Below are 13760 nucleotides of genomic sequence, written 5' to 3'. Positions count from 1 at the left end.
TCAAGATGCAAGATGTTTTTTATCTTCTTCGCTGGTATATTTCAAGTAAAACAGGCTCAATCAAACCGAGTCTGCAATTTTCACTGTTTGCATTGTTTTCGGTGCTTCCGAGAGATCTACTTTCCAGATTTTATTTACTTCACAACAGCGGGTGTTAAGTGCTGTGTGGCGGCCGTAACAAGTCGCCCCGACTTCATCTCAGTGTTGTTATATTTTCTGGTCCTTCGGGATCATTGATTTCAACTCATCTAGATTTGAAGATTGAATACTGCTTAAGCCGGTGCTAGGGGGGCGTGGGCAGTGTTGCATTTTCCATTACTGCTCATGAACAGACTCAATCAAACCGAGTCTGCAATTTTCACTGTTTGCATTGTTTTCGGTGCTTCCGAGGGATCTACTTTCCAGATTTTATTGTCATTAACCTACGAAACTTGGAAAAGAGACACAAATTATTTTTTCCTACATCACTGATACGAATACGAAAACAAACTTCGTTTATTACGGTAATTATGATTCTATATTTAGATTTTACAGTAGAGACGACGTTCACGAGCAGCGTGAATCTTTAGATACTAAAGAACATGAGACTCGTGAACTCCATGAAGCATTATCCATTTAGATAAAAAGAAACTAGTGCAAAGAGAGCCTTGTAAACAAATCAGTATGAAAGGAAAGATTGACAATGGCGTAGTCAAGGACACGACTTTTGTACATGGTTTCCATGGCAATATCTAATTGTATTGTTGAACAGACATGGGTATGATTAGGTCAGATGTCGGGCTTTAAAGGTGTCTGACATCTCACACAAAACATTTGATGGCAATATTTGATAACAGACACTTTTCTAGATTTTGCAGTAGTCCTTGTCTATAAAGATGAAGAGCTGGAGGTTTTTCGGCCTGTTTCACAAAGTTCCCAAGTTTAGCCAAGGGTTATATAATACAGAAAAGCATATTTTTACAATATTCTTTTTACATGCTATATTTTATCCATAATGATTGCGAAGGTGATGATAAGTTTTCAAACACGTGCGTGTACAAACCAGACTGTATCTGAGTTTAGTTGGATAATTTTTTCCTAATATATACATGTAGTATACACTTATTGAATGCATTGCAGGTCAATAGTCAAAACTATCTGGCATCTGGCTGTAGTCTTGACTTTACGTTTGAAAGACAAACCTTTCAATAGTTTTTTATTACAAGACATCAAAAATAATTTTCAAGGTCTGTTGCCCTACAAAGTTGAACTATAAACGGGTCTATAGCATAAACTATTGACCGAAGATTTATATAAGGAAATATATAGTAACTATTAATATAAAACATTCATATTTGTTCGGCTTGTATGTTCGTGCGTGCGTTTTCTTGTTGTTTTTATTGTTGTTTCCTTTAAAGAACATGTATCAAGAACATTTTTATTTATGAAGATACACATTCGTTCACTGATAGAATAAGATGGGTATCAGATGTGATCAAATGTTGGTTAAATTTGTATTGAAAATAGTACTAAATGGTTTCATTATCTTAATGATACTACAGCTTGTACACTATGTAAATGCACTCAAAAGATGACTTATTACGAGACACAAAATGATCAGAAAATTACGAGTATTATAATCTATTGCAGTATAAAATAGGAACAGCAGGGCTCTTTGGCCATTTCTATTTTGGAGAATTACTAGAGTATTAAATTCTGGCATGGTGCGAAATGTCTTTGAATTGAACTCTGCCATAGCGGTGCTCAACCTCTGCGCTGGGATAATTCATAGTTTTCATCGAGTTTTCTTATTTCCTGATACTCAATACGAAAATGGCGGATACTTACGTATCAAGACTATATCGATCACAGAAGCGCTTGCAGCGTTAATTGTTTACCGTATTGATCAGTGTCATTCAGACGATATTTGCTCCTGTCCCATTTTGTAAAAGAATTGAACTTCTTTTTCCCCTAGAATCATTTGATACATAAAGAACAGCAATATAAGCTGGTAAAAAGTGAAATTAACGCTTAAAACGTATATTTCTGTGCCCAGATTAAATAAACATTTAGTTCAGCGACCATGAGAAATAGTTCCTTTATCGTCAATGGATTTTGCCTATAAGTTGACATTTCGTTTCCATAGAAACGGCTTTCAGTGAATGCATCCATTCAGGTAAGATCTGCACTTCTGTTGTTATCAGTTATTCGTCGATCTTAATAATTCTTATATGATACATGACACATTTAATTGGTAAAATATACCTAAAGTGATTTCGTGCTTTGGTTACATGATTCGATCGAAATAAAATGCTATGATTTCATCATCTTTTATTAGCAAAACTATGTACATTGTGGGTAACATTTAATATTGACAAAGAAGTATCCGTTATATTTTGAATTTTAAGTATTATATTCAAAGTCGTCTATAAACTCGTCGATTTAATGCGTGTCATCACTAAAAAGGCCACATGATTCATTAAAGCGTAATTTATCCAAAAAAAAGGGAATAAATTTAATTAAAATTACGACCGTAAGAGCGAATAGAAAGAAATGAAAAGTATGATCACGGACACTGTTAACTTAATGTGTTTATTTTTTTTATCTATTTATAAGTTTCACTGAAAGTTTTAATAGTTAGAACAGTCTGATTCACACGTTAACTATACAAGTTGAGGGACCCGTAACTTTTCTCATTATTATAAGGGCTAATCAATTACACGAACAAACAATTTTAAATGTTTACACCCAGTTACAGGTCATTTTTAATTTTTTTTTTTTTAACAACAAAATTATTCCATTCGCCTGGAAAACCATTATCCACCGTCGGCATTCTTAACGATTATTGCAACGTGGAAAACTACCTTTGGACAAATAGTTATAATAGACTGTGTACGCTGTTCAAATCATATGGAGATGTTGTCATTTATTTGCTTCAAATCAGTACTGATGCAGAACAGAACAGACTAGAACAGAAGAAAAATATTGTTATAGTTTTGTACTTAATAGTACTAAGTTAGTACATCATTTTTTTAATAATCCCATATTTCATGTAGTAAACATAAATTATACATGTGGTCAAATAACATATAATGCATTGTATAGGCAGAGAGAACAGCATAAAATATGATATACGAATCAAATTTCAATACTCACGTGCTGCAGTATTACACATTAACGATGAGATAGGGAGTGCAGAGACATTACTGCTTGAAATCAAATTTGATCACCTTGTTACTGTTAAAGCAAATATTTTTGCTGGGTCAAAATTTCGCGAATTCGAAATATTGAGTATGTTTACGAGGTTTTAATATTCGCGAAATGGTTAAAATGGTATCCTACTTTATTTGACTTATACTAATGGTAAATATTTACTCGAGGATTAATTTTTGCGAGATGTAGGGTCTCGAAAATATAGCGAAAATTAAACCCTCACGAAAATTTCTGCTCTTACAGTATACAAAACCCAGGAACGCCAGTAAGTTTCACTGATTAAAATATTGTTGAAAAATTGCTTTACACAAACAAACAAACATTACATTATAATATTTTTAGGCGGACATTACAAAAAAATAATGTGCATGATTGTAAAATAGTACTTGGACTTAAAATCAGACTAGTTTACCGTACCCTGTAACTTTGTATCATATCTTTTTAACAGGTCAGTCAACCGCCGTTAAAATCGAACTCATGACCTCTGGTTGAAATAGTCCAAGGATTTCCAAATGCACTTACCAGCCCAGCTATGTTGGTTATATATACAAAAAAATGTAACTGATTAATTCCGGTTTAGCTGTACGTCACAGCTAGGCTAGTTTATTCTCTTAAATCTATAAATATTTAATTACTCCATTAATTGCATTGAGCAACGATTCTGAATTTAGGGAATGTATAGCTAAGTTAGGAACGGTCCATTCAGTATAAGTCAAAGAATATATTGATCAAGTAAGCTATGAAAAGATATGGAAATGTCACAGTAACAAAGGAGTATAAAAGTTGTATTATATTGCCTTTAGAAACATGTCTCTTACAGGAATGTTTTAATCAGTATCTCGTATATATGAATTGAAGTTGTTTCTTTGTGCGCATGCGTAGTTATATTTATATAACTCTTCAGGGAATTCGGTAATTACTGAAATAATCTTATTAATTTCATAGCTTTGCGTAGTTTGCAAGTCTCTTTTATGATTGATCTATTCTGATTTTAGTTTCTCTCTAAAGTAGCAAATAAGAGCTAAGAAAATGACTATAGAATATTTATTAGCAGGGGTATAATTTTTCACATTTGATATCAGACATAGCGAAGAACAAAAATACAGATCATTATTTCTCACAAAAACAGAAACTTACGCCACATTCGTTTAAAAATAGAGACATAATTTATATATAGATGTTGCGACTCCATGACGCTAAATTTTGGTAGACGAACAAAAATAATTTGTTTCTGGCGAATACATCGTTTGTTTTCATGTGGTGGTGCCATATTAGGTACGGAACTTACTCTACAAAATATTTATGGAAATTGTTTATTTAGTAATGAATATGTTTTATCCAAAAATGGGCAATTCAAGGGGATATAGATGAGTTGTGAATTCTAGCGAAAAACTAACTATAAAGTTTTACTCTTTTACGGGGAGGTTTATTTTCTTGAATTGACGCATACACAAAGTACTTGAAAAATGGTCCCCCAGAAATAGCCCTGATTTCACAGCATATTGCCCAGCTGCGTATCGACTTCAAGTATTGTATTGTTATAAAGTCTGTATTTTGTACAAATCTGTAAATGACTGGTTCAAAATACAGATACTCTCGCTATATCACTCAGCTGGCTTCGCATTGACATTGCACCAAGTGGGTTTTGGATCAATACCAAATGAAGAAAAATGTCTTGTGTCTGTTGCCTGTCCTATTTTTCTTTATTTTTTACCAATATCGCCGTATATGAGCATATCCTAAACTCTAGAATTAGAGGGAGAAGACATCAGTTTTGATAAAGAGTAAAGGGTTTTGAAATTCAGGAAACACAGCTACGATCTCTTTAATAATAGCCTAAAACTGCATCAGCCAATAGCAGAGGAATAACTTTATTGTGGTGCTTCCAATAAACTATAAGATAAACTGTTGGGTACTGATAAATTGTTCAGTGACTATTTTTGAAAGCTTTTTTTTTTTGTATCACACTGATAGAAATCAAAACTCCCTGAATAACGAACAATGCAAGTAGGCGGTTCTGTTCAAGTGCTAACCCTAGTCAAAAATACTGTTTACATGCGGCACCTGGATATATTCCATTGATCTTTCATTTGGAAAGCCGTCAAATGGCCTACATTGTGTCCGTATTTTTTGCAATCCAACAAAAGCAAAAAATTTTAATCTGTAAACACTTTGAAGATAAATATGTAGGGCAGAAAAGATAAACGGAATTTCTGTCTGTATTATTTTGAGTGTCTCGTGCAATAGTTAATGCACGAGAGACCAAAGTGACACACCGACTTATGTATAATCCATTCATAATGGTTTGATTGGCCGGTCTCTTCCTTTGAAACATTTGGAGAATTTGCCAATTAATGTCCGAGAACCAGTTAAGTCGAAATGCTGTTGAAAACGACGTTAAACACAGCAAAACAAAAACAATTAAAATGAAATAAGCTAATATCACTCTATTTTTCATTAAATAAAAGTGAAATAAACTGTCCATGAATGTGACGAGTATTATATTATATTCTAATTATAGATTTCACTAAAATTTGAAATTTGTGAATGTATAACCATGCAATTCTTAATAATAACATATCATATAACAGGTTTGTACTGGTACAGAATCCAGGAACACTGGTTAGGTTAACTGCCCGTCATTACATGACTGAAATACTGTTGAAAAACGGCGTTAAACGTAAAACAAACAAACAAAATAGTTTATATCAAATGGAAGTTTTTTATTCTTTGTAACATCCTTTTTTGTGACTGTAAGATGTTTCATAAACTACTGTTTTCAACGGTAAATATTATATATCATTCACGAGCAACTGTTTACATGCATTTTCCATGGAATCTGAAAATTGTTATTGTATTGGACTTAAATAAAGCGTATGGTCTGGTTCTCTCTATTCTAATTATTACAATGGAAATTGGGGCAGGAGACTTGTAGTGTTCCCAGGTGACCATGATTCTGTCTTGTCCTATTCGACAAATTGATGCATACTAATGGCCGATCAATCACAATTAAATAAGCTTCTACTGTCTTTGCTATTTATAGAATACATTGTACGTTTGTATATTGATATTAATGTTTCCTTTACTTAAAACGTTTTCAGTGTTTTAAGCATCGTCATTAAATGCGCTCAATTAACAAATACCGCAGTCAATCCAATCTGTAAAAAGACACCGTTGGAAAATAAAAAAAACATACCGAAGAATATTCCTCCGGCCACTAATCAATAGCGGTCAGATTTTCTATATAGAAATAAGAAGGGCATGTACACATTTTACTTAATAACAAAATTACTAAAAATAAGAAACCTTAGGTGCAAAAATATTACCAAAGTTCAACATTTGATTCATCACAAGGTTTTTTTTAATTAAATTTTATCTTAATTTTTGATTCGTTCTTCACATGAAGTTTAATGCCATCATTTCGTCATTTTTTCCCTTCTTTTTTCCATATAAAATGTGCAAAAATCTCATACATGCGTTTCTTCAAAGCATTTTTTTTGTATAAAACCATTGATATGAAAGCTTAGGTGCAAAACATTTCCTACTCTCATTGAATTTATCTTTTGAATGATATTCATTTCATTTTTGTGAAATAAAAATTTGATTCGTTCTCAGACGGTTTATTTCCACTAATTTGGAAGAAAAATTAACTTCAGCGCGAAGTTGTTGTTGTAGCGTCATAAGCAGACGATATTATTATGCCACGTGAACATGCGTTATTGTGATCATAAGGTTAAAGTAATGATTTAATCATTTAATGTAATTTACTTCGCGAGTAATTCATTTTGTGTTAATATCACAAATTCGCAATATAAGAAATGCAATTAAATATTGCAATTAATATTTCGGTTCTAATAAGAAAGAGATGCGCATTTCTTCTTATGTTGTTGTTCTCACCTTATTTCATATACATTTAAATATCAGTGTCAGTTATGCCAATTATGCCAATTAAATATTAAAAGAGATAGCTTTTCTATCGGTCATTGGATCACAAATGCAAACTGTCGCTATTTTTCTACTCAGTTACAGTACAAAAAAGTAAAATATAGTTTTTGTATATATTTTACTTAATAAATTTAAGTAAATAAATTTAAGGTCCGCCTTGATCAAATTAAAGGTGGAAAATATGTCCGGAGTATTTTTGTGTACAAGAATGCTTTTGCAATGTAAATAATATCTGCATTTAAAACAGAATTGAATTTTACTTCAGTAACTTAATGATATACTTTTGTTTTCGTGAAAATTTTACCTGGTTTCATGATCTTTTCAGGTATCATAAATGTCGTCGTGATTAACTTATTTTCATAATTTATTGTACATGTTCAATTCAAGATAATTTTACATGAAACCAATTTCTATACTGAAATCCTATTCAATGATAGTTTATAGAAGTAATAAAATGTTGTATGCATCACGCATAAATACTTTTTATTGGACCTGTAATAAAACTTGCCAATTACCTCTAAATAAGGAACGTTAAAACAACACAGACGTTTATAACACTGATAAGGCTATACTTGCGTTTTGAATTACGGGTATTTTCTTTTTGTAATTACAAGGTACAATTATCATGCGATTTTAATCTTTCGCATATTTTTTATTTTGCAAACAGTTTTCATATTTATATTGGTGGAATATGTGTAGTTATATTAAAATGAGTAATGTCTGCTTGAATACGGCAAAATGCCTGTACCACCCTAATTGCCAGTATCTTTTTTTTTTTTTTTTAAATTTCCAAACATACCATAATTTTTGATTCATTAAACTTCCTATTTTGCCAATATGTTAAGAATTACTGAATTGATAAACGTATGATGTTCAACCATTTCAGAATAAAAAATTCAAAACCTACACCTGTGTAATTATAAATTGTAAACTTAGGCACTTAGGTCTTTTACACATATTATACTTAAAGAGAGCGTTATTTAAAACAAATGTAAAATCAGATCATATTTCTTAAATATATATGTCAGATTTTATTTTTCAACGACAGCGTATTTTATAGATGGGAGACGCCGTAAAAATATCAATGCTAGTGCTGTATAAATATAAAAGGAAGTGTCTAGGGGTACGAACTTTCTTTTCCCTAGAGAATAAGGGTCATTTACATTTCAGATTTGGTTGAAAATGAAAAGAAGAAAAAACTTCACCGATATTTGCCTTTAACTCGAATCTAAATGGTTTACAGATAGCAATGTTCACCCGATTTGTAACATTGTTTTTCGAAAACATGTTAAAATATACATTCTTCTTCTATAAAAATATGTATGAAAATATGATTTTATATGAAAATATGGTTTTTATTGCTGATAGATGTGTTATATTGATATAAAAAAGTATTTAATTATTATAAAATAACATGTTAAAAATGCTATGGTTCAGAAAATTACATATTAAACATTCTTTTGATAAAAATGACTTGTTTTATTTCTAATGAAAAATCCCTTTTCTATAGTTTGTAACTCCAATTGTACATTTCAATTAAGCTTGTTTAATTATCTTATGAAAAACCTTCTCTTTTATAACACTTGATATTGAAATAAACATGCAGGTGACAATACCCGGAGGCAATAGATATCGACATCGCAACCGGTCACCTGTTACCAATACCATATAGCTGTTGTCTCCCCTGATATCGATTTTCTGCAATATCGGTCATGAGGTCAATTCTTCCTCATGGGTCTTTCATGACAGGTGGCTCTTAGTACTGAAAAACACTATTGTTTGTTTAATGGAAAGAGCAAATTGTGATCTTCATCAGCAGGTTTTATACTAGTGGCCTTTTATTCTGAGGTGGTCCTTATCAGCAGGTTTTAAACCAGTGGCCTTTATTCGGAGATGATCTTTATCAACAGGTTTTATACCAGTGACCTTTATTCGGAGATGATCTTTTTCATAGGTTGTGCTGTACATGAAACTGGACAACCCACTGTGGTATATAATTATGACGGGCCTGAAGGAACCTGTTTTGAATATATTTTGAATAAGCTTTTGTTTGTCTGAATATATAGAATATGAGTTCTGTTCCCGTTTCTATTCCCTGTTGTTTATTATAAGTTGGCGTTTGTAGTGTATTAAACGCCGTGAATAAACTCAGAATTGTATGTCTGTATCATAAATCACATATTTATTTATCATAATATTCTAGTCTGCTTATGTTTCCACACAGACTGCATTCTTCCAGGCATTTTGAAAACGAGAATACACCGTGGATTATCTTCGCAGCTTTAAGTGCACAATTTTCACGCGAAAAGTCTTAATGCCTACTATACTTAGCGTGACACGTTTTGGTGCGAAATTTTATTGTCTTTTATTTGACACTCGAACCCTGTATCGCTAAAATCAAATAGTCCCTAGCGATTTATGTCATAAATAAGTTATTTGTTAACTTTCTAAATATGTAATTCGTTCGATACACGTGAATCCCATGATGCAGCAATCAACGTCATGATTCACCATTTAAACAATATATCATTGAACAAGAGGCCCGGAAATTGGAAATTCTTTCTGTTGACTTAATCCACGTTATCGGTTGCGGTATGTTGTAACCCCACTCTTTATACTGTAGTCTCAATTAATTCTAAAAAGGAAGGGCGAGTTTTTAAAGATATGTCTTCGTAGAATATTTGTTTTATCGATGAACAGGTCTCGAGAGTTCTTGCGTGTAGTACTAACTGTTCTTTTACTGAAATATTGAAATATCTTATTAAGATGTATCAACTCCAGTTGGTTAAGTTTTCTAAAATAATTATATTTCGTGCAGCATGAAACATTGTGATAACAATAGCTGTAAAGAGCATATGCTATAAAACAAAAGTTATGAAGTACAGACATTTCTAGTCACTATGTCTTGTATGTATAAGAGTGAGTAAAATGAGTATAAAACAGAATATATTAATGACCCCGTAATGACATCCGACAAATTCCGTGGGATTACGTATGCTCAATATGCAATTCGACTTTCCTCGGACACAGATGTACGTGAACGCGCACTTGGTTTGCGATAAAAAAAACGGAGAACGCCGAAATCGCATACGAAAAAAATACGTAATTAGCCGAGTGTCGCTTCGGGTCCACTACCTAAATTGCATATTACAGTGAGGTGAAAGCTGATATCAAAGGACTTGCTTTGCTGCGCACTGCTTGCCTCTTTAATAACATCTTTATGTACAGTGCAATAATTTGCACGTTTTAAAATGCACCACCGCGAGCAAATGTGCTTTGCACTGCATATGTGTTATAAATCTGTTATGTTATTACTATGTTTTGAGTGGAGGAAATAGCCATATTTTATGTCTTTTTCTTTTCAAATGCTCACTGCTTTTATGGCACTCTGTAATGATAACATTTTTAATATAATTGCCGTAAAATACACATTTGAATGGAAGCTAAATGTTTTTTGTTGTTTTTTTTTCATATAACATATTCATCGTCATGTTACACAGATTTGTTCACATGTTAACGGCCTCTTTCCAGTGTACAGAGTTTCAACAATATAGCTAATTAATGCGCTTTCAAAAGGTGAGAATAAGTCATATTTTTGTAGAATAGTAATAATCTATCAGGCGGTATCGTTGCTAAAGGGCGTTTGTGCTATCACTTTTCCGTGAAAAATGAATAGTGGATATGTGTTAAATGGAATGTAGACAGACCGTCATATTTCTCACTGTTGTTTTCTAACTTAATGAATATCTAATTTCTAGTGATAAAAATGGCGCCTGTTTCGTGTATTTTTGCACAGAAAGATAGATGAAAAAGCGCCCTATTTCAAGACCGTTTCTTGAAAAATGTGTCCGGCTTTTGCTTATATCTACTGTTTTGGGGGACGTGATGCATTAAACAAATTTAAAAACCAATGAATTCTATGGATATATTTGAATCTTATATTTCTCAATGGTAGGTTTTCAGTGTTCTAATGTATTTTCTTGCCATTCTATTAGTCTTTGTTGTGCAACTCTTTATCCAGATATCATGAAAACGCCAGATGTAGAGAAAAAATATCTTAATAATTTTTTCAAGTATATAATGTCGTAACTCGAATCGCACAGGGTATAGAAATTGTATCCTGCTTGACTTTTACACGTGAAAATTGGTGTCACAAAACACTGAAGGAAACATTAAATGTAGAGATAGTACCTAAAATTTTAATTTATCAAAAGCAATTAAAAATTATTGCTGGTTTCTTAAATGTAACATATTAGATCGAGCATAACACTTAAGCCTTAATTTTATCATTTTTGAAGCATGTTGTTTAAAATTTTAAGCTGAAATTTAGATATAGTGTTGTATGTACCATATCACACTTCGTATTTAAAAGCAAGAAAAAATCATCAGTATTTACCATGAAAAGTCGCATTTAAATGAAATGACTTCTCACTCAGTTTTAACAACACAGTTCATTGTTCCTTTTAAATTGTGTCATACAGGTGTATAGATAAATGCAAGGCAGAATTATCATTTGAGCCATTTATTGATCTCTGGCACTTTATCTATAAAATGTTGCTTTTTCTGTCGAATAATATTGCATGTAACATCAATCAGATTCTAATACTGACAGTAATGCAATACATATCACTTTCAGTATTAAGAAAAAAACAAACATGTCTAATATGTAATTCATCCTGAGACACAGGTGTTGACGACATGTCATGCAAGAAATAATATTGTATTTCAAATAATCTTTTTATCATGTCATGCAGTAATACTGTAATTCGTTGACATTTATATTCTCCTTTAATTCGAAACCACGTATAGTACTTTCGAGAGCTACAAAACTTCACGTTATATTTGTACTAGTGTTATCTAGTAAAATAGAGCTAAAGAGCTTTAAAACTTTAATAAATGGTTACAGTCTATGCTCGGCCATGTGAAGGTATTACGAAAATGTTAGTAGGTTAAATTCCTAGTGCTGTTTGGTATAGGTAGTAAATCTTAACAGTTACTTTAACTTCTATCAAATAAAACGGCGTATAATGGCATGGCTATCACCTTAAATATGTATATTAAGAACTGAAGTAAGCTACGCATGCGCTAACCTGGGAAATGTAGAGGATGTATCGGAACTTAAGATGATAAACTCTCTTTCAAGTTTGTGTCTTGGGGAAACAATTTGCTTGAATAATTAATGAAAACTAATTAACTTAACATATTATGTCATTACTGTTAGGCATAGATGCCGGGTGATGCAGATTAAACCTAGTTAACTGTAGGAAGTGGTCTATTTTTCCCATGGGATGATCATTTATTATATTTATACCATAGATGCTATTGTAATATGTAATTAAGTTATAGCATTGTACATTCTCATGTCTAATATTTCCTTTGTCCAGTCAAGAAAACTGTTTAAAATCGTCATTTGATGAATTGCTTTCTTTTCAAAATGTACGTTACACATATTTAAGAATAAACAATACAATGTCGTTACCAAGGCGATGACTGAATTTCTACATTTCTTCTACGATGCAATTTCTAGCTGAAAATTAATACAATGAAAAAATATTTGATATATATTGAACCTTAAATGAGGACTTTTAAGAAGAAATATACGTTCAGTTATTAAGAACTGCCGCGGAGCTCATTTCTGACGCATTTAAGGAATACCTACAAGTTTGAAAAGAAGTGGAACTTAATGTCTTGGAATTATATTAAAATATGTGATTTAACAAAGAATGTCATGGTACCAGTAAGTGTTATATCATGCACGAATGTCACGTGATTACACTCACTTAATTTGATTATCAAATTAAATTTTTAAGTAAAATAGATTCAAACTCGTATCCAATATTTCATCAATGGCATGAATGCCTTGTTGGCTTCCCTCACAAAATCAAAATGCAGTTATATGAATTGTTTTTATTTTAACTTCATTTGCGAAAAACACGTCTCCTTATAGTTGTTTCTGGTGTTTATGTCTTTTCGGTAAAGTCTTTTTGTTTGGCAGCAAGTTTAACTTACTAGAGAAACAAACCACTTTTATTCTTTTTATAAATGTTTACATACCGTAACATGGTAACTAACCTATATTTTGGCAACATCATGTCTTGATCACAAAAATGTACATAAGTTAGCATTTTAAAACACAAATACAGAAACATGAAATGATATGAAAGATCAGCACTATAAAAAGCCTGGTGGATATTTTAATGTTGTTGTTCAAAGGAATTGCTAAGATAAACATATCTGACCAAAGTTTTATTTCTGAATTTTTGTACGAGTTTTTGTGACAGCATAGCAGAATGAAAAAAGTAAATAACTGCATGAAAATAAATGGCTAAATGTTAACAGTAAATTTGTAAATAAGATCAAATAAGAACAAGAACAACGTTGATTCTCTTAAATAAACCGTATCTGAAGCATTTTCCTAGCATGGTGGACTATCCGTGATATTCTTTTGATTTAGTTGGGGAAGTGTCAATCTTATATTATTTAGTTTTCTTCCTGGCCTTTCTGCGGTAGGTTAGATGTTTGCATTTGATCATTTGCCTTTTTGCAAACGCAAAAAAAAAAAAAGAATGGAACTTCATTTTAAATTCTGATAGAATAGGTTGCTGTTTAATATAATAACGTAA

General features: G+C 31.9%; 1 protein-coding gene across 1 annotated transcript in view; it reads left to right on the top strand.

The window, feature by feature from the left end:
• LOC123539528 (innexin unc-9-like) overlaps positions 1 to 13760 on the top strand; it is a 147286-nt gene that overhangs the window by 113037 nt on the left and 20489 nt on the right. The gene's annotated exons all lie outside the window — the stretch shown is intronic.

Source organism: Mercenaria mercenaria, chromosome 18 (genome assembly GCF_021730395.1).
Source record: "Mercenaria mercenaria strain notata chromosome 18, MADL_Memer_1, whole genome shotgun sequence".
NCBI lineage: Eukaryota > Metazoa > Mollusca > Bivalvia > Venerida > Veneridae > Mercenaria > Mercenaria mercenaria.
The sequence above is the reverse complement of the archived record's forward strand: the minus strand, read 5'-3'. Positions and strand labels throughout refer to the sequence as shown.